This window comes from Physeter macrocephalus, chromosome 20 (genome assembly GCF_002837175.3).
Source record: "Physeter macrocephalus isolate SW-GA chromosome 20, ASM283717v5, whole genome shotgun sequence".
NCBI classification, from domain to species: Eukaryota; Metazoa; Chordata; class Mammalia; order Artiodactyla; family Physeteridae; genus Physeter; species Physeter macrocephalus.
The window spans coordinates 122,237,951-122,241,676 of record NC_041233.1 but is presented as its reverse complement, the minus strand read 5'-3'; the positions used below and the strand labels follow the sequence as shown (position 1 = coordinate 122,241,676).

The window sequence follows — 3,726 nt, the reverse complement described above, 5'->3', positions numbered from 1 at the left end:
GACTATATCTCTATGCAGGGCCACATGTGCTGTGATAGGTAAAGGAACACATTCGTTCCAGGTTGCTTTAAGTGCTACAGAAGCATGAGTCAGGGCCAAGAGTGCAGCAGTATATGTGGAAGCTGCGGAGCCTATCTCAATAAGACATGCATGAGGAAGTAAATAAATATTGAGAGACTCACCCAGATGAGACAAGGGACGTCCTCCAGCATCATATCAGTGTGCATCTTTCACTGCAATGTGTCCAGCAGGTCCCAGTGTTTATGAGTGAGTTCTACAAACACGTCCTCAAAGGTCACTGATTTCTAAAGCTCCGTCAAATGTTTTCTTTACATATTGAAGCTGTATCTGGAGTCCTGCTTTTCTTTCCCGGGTTACAGCCCCAGACACCAGTCGTCAGAACTCATGGGATTTGCTGGCTCCATGTGTCAGGAAAGCCCTAGATCAACTTTTCTCTTCCACATAGTTCTCTACTCTGGGGTTGGAATATGAGTCTTAAGTCCGCCCATGCCCTCCCATGGATTTCTTTTACCTGCTGCTGTTTATTTTTGCTCTATTTATACCTTCACTATGCAAACTTACGACTGTGGCCCCAAAGCCTGTGCTAACCTAGGATGCTGATTCCAAAATACCCCAAGAAACTTGTCATTCAATTAGGGAAGTCTGTAATCCCTCAGTCCTTAAGTTTATTAGTATTATTATTGGTAGGAGTACAATTAATATCTTTATGACTGTAATCAATATTGATATCATTATTTATTACTATTGTTGTTATTGCATTTCTTATTAGATTCTCTGTTCATGAATGTATCTAATTTACTGAAGAGTATTGTGGAGGGTTTTCAGCAGACTTACATACACATGTTTCTTCCTGGTTCCTGCTATACTTATGGGTACTTGTTGGTCAGAGAGCCTCCTGAGATATTCAGACTTACCCACTGGAGGAAGGGACAGTTGTTACTGGTAAGTGAGCCCCAGGAGGACACTCTTGATTTACTTGAGGCTCTAGAACAATGTTTAAGTCCTCTTAAGGGACCAGGAAGTGGTGCCAGTGCAAGAGCCCTGGAAGACACCCTTGTCCTGCCAGACTCAGCACAGGATCTTCCACCTCAACTCTGGGCCAGGAACCACTCTCACATCTCCTGTGATGGTTAGAGAGAGTGTCCCTCCTGGAGTCCAGTCCTCCGAATTTTAAAAGTCAGCCCAGGAACTGACATTGTGACAAGTGAGGAGTAAGGAGAGTATCCTTGGCATGCCTGAACCTGGGGGCATATTCTAAATTCACTCAAGGGTCCAGGAAAAGCTGGTGCCGCCTGGCAGACATACAGATGGTGACGTTCCTGCTCAAGTAACCACTTAGTTTTCTAAGTCCCCCAGGCAGTCCCTGCACTGTTTGGGCCAACATATCATCCTCCCTGCTGACCCAGGATCACCTAGGATGACATCTTCCAATAGCCTTGGTGTGACATATGAAAACTGAAGTGTCTGGACTTTATGGGACCGTGTAGGTACAAATGGCAGGAGCGCAGACAAGGTGCTGATTCTGAGACAGTGCTGGGGGTAAGCATGTATCACAGACGAGGCCTCTGCATGTAGGGTGTGCAGAAAGCTCCTTACTTCCCTGCCTGGAGCCTAGGTCCCCTAGCCAACTAGCCTATCTTCTGAAATCTGGTGGTGGTTATGAGGCAGGCAGGACAAGGTCCATTTACTATGGACCGCGGTACCTATTCTAAGTCCCTTAGTACTCCCCTTCCCTGGTTTGCATATAAGTTCCCAAGTTCACCCACTACCTCCTCCTCTTTGGTACTCTACTCCCTCCTACTTGTTTTCTCCTCTCAGAACAAATTTCTTTGTGCAAACCTAAGATTCTGACTCTAAAATATCCCAGAGAATGTCTGATATAGGTACCCTGAAATTTACTTAGAGGAGTCTGTATGGGAATCTGCCATCTTTCTAAGTTTATTTTTCTCTTTAACAGTAGTAATGGTAATATCATCATAATTCTCACTATTATTGTTTTTAGCCCATTGTATTACCTTTATTATATGCATTATCTTTGTGGTTATTTTTACGTAACATTGAGTAGATCTGCTCTATGCTAAAGATTGTCTGATTTACTGAAGATCATTATGAAGGGTTTCTCTACACACAAAATACATACACCTAGTTACTCCTGAGGTACCACGGTACTTAGCTGGGTGTCCTCGACTCAAGGTCTCTATGAATCTGGGCCTTAGGTCTCAGCTGTCACTCCACAGGGAAGGATTTGCTCCCAGACTCACTGAGATGAGTACTGGAAGGATGTAGTCTGAGCTGAGAGCTTAGTGCCTCTGTCTGGAGGCGTGGGACCTCCCTGTGTTATCTCCTATGTGGGCCTCTCCATATGGCAGCTACTAACACCCTTGCTGGCTTCCACAGGTCCAGGGATAGGAGAGACAGACAGACAGAAACAGAGAGAGAACACAAGATGCAGCAAATGAGAGAGAAGTGACAGAGGTTCTGTCAGTCAATGAATCTTAACACTGACCTCCCATGACTTTATATATTCTGTTGGTCAGAAGCCAGTCACTAGCTACTTAGTACTTGCACAAAGAGTGGAGTTTCCTCGATGGATGTGGAGCACAGTCTGTGGCTTGGAACACCCAGGAAGGCATGTTCAGTGGTCTCCCCCAGAACTGGGAAAAGTGGCTGCATTCTGGAAATAACTGAAAGTGATGAAAGTCCAGCCTCAATCTAGAAATCAAAGGCACAGTGGTCAGAGGTGTGTACGAAGAGTCCACGTAGGTGGTGTTGTCTGCCTTATTTCTAAGAGCCCTGAATGGACACATGCTTCCAGAGGGGAGCTGGTTCCATTGACAGTGAGAACAGGCTGCAGCTGTTTAAAATGACAGTGTCCACACTACCCAAGACAGTCTACAGGTTTAATGGGATCACTATCAAATTACACATGACTTTTTTCCACAGAACTAGAACAAATAACCCTAAAATGTATATGGAACCATAAAAGACTAAAATGTATATGGATCCATAAAAGACCCAGAATTGCCAAAGCAATCCTGTGGAAAATGAACAAAGCAAGAGGCATAACCCTCCCAGCCTTCAGAAAATTCTACAATGTTAATCAAAACAGCCTGGTATTGGAACAAAAACAGACATATGGCTCAATGGAACAGAATAGAGAGACCAGAAATAAACCCAGAGACCCCTGGTCAATTCATCTCTGATGAAGGAGGAAAGAATAGACAATGGGGGAAAAGATAGTCTCTTCAGCAACAGGTGTTGGAAAAGTTGGTTCATGCAAATCAATGAAGTTAGAACACACTCTTCCACCATACACAAAAATAAACTCAAAATGGCTTAAAGACTTAAATATAACACATAACACCATAAAACTCCTAAAAAAGGAACATAGGCAAAACATTATCTGACATAAATTGTACCAGTGTGTTCGTAAGTCAGTCTCTCCAAGGCAATAGAAATAAAATCAAAAACAAAGAAATGGGACCCACTCAAACTTAGAACTTTTCTCACAGCAAAAGAAACCATAAACAAAATGAAAAGACAACATACAGACTAGGAGAAAATATGTCCAAATGATGCGACCAACAGGAGTTTAATTGCCAAAATATACAAACAGCTCATACAACTCAATAAGAAAATAAACAAGCAAACCAATCAAAAAATGGGCAGAAGACTTAAACAGACATTTCTCCAAAGAAGACATAC

General features: G+C 43.1%; 1 long non-coding RNA gene across 1 annotated transcript in view; it reads right to left on the bottom strand.

Annotated features, from left to right (window-relative positions):
* Positions 1-304, bottom strand: part of LOC129391647 (uncharacterized) — a 14,498-nt gene extending 14,194 nt beyond the window's left edge. Inside the window, exon 1 of the long non-coding RNA XR_008616197.1 lies at positions 183-304. This is a non-coding gene — a long non-coding RNA (uncharacterized lncRNA). The remainder of the gene's footprint in view (positions 1-182) is intronic.
* Between the last annotated feature and the right edge of the window lie 3,422 nt (positions 305-3,726).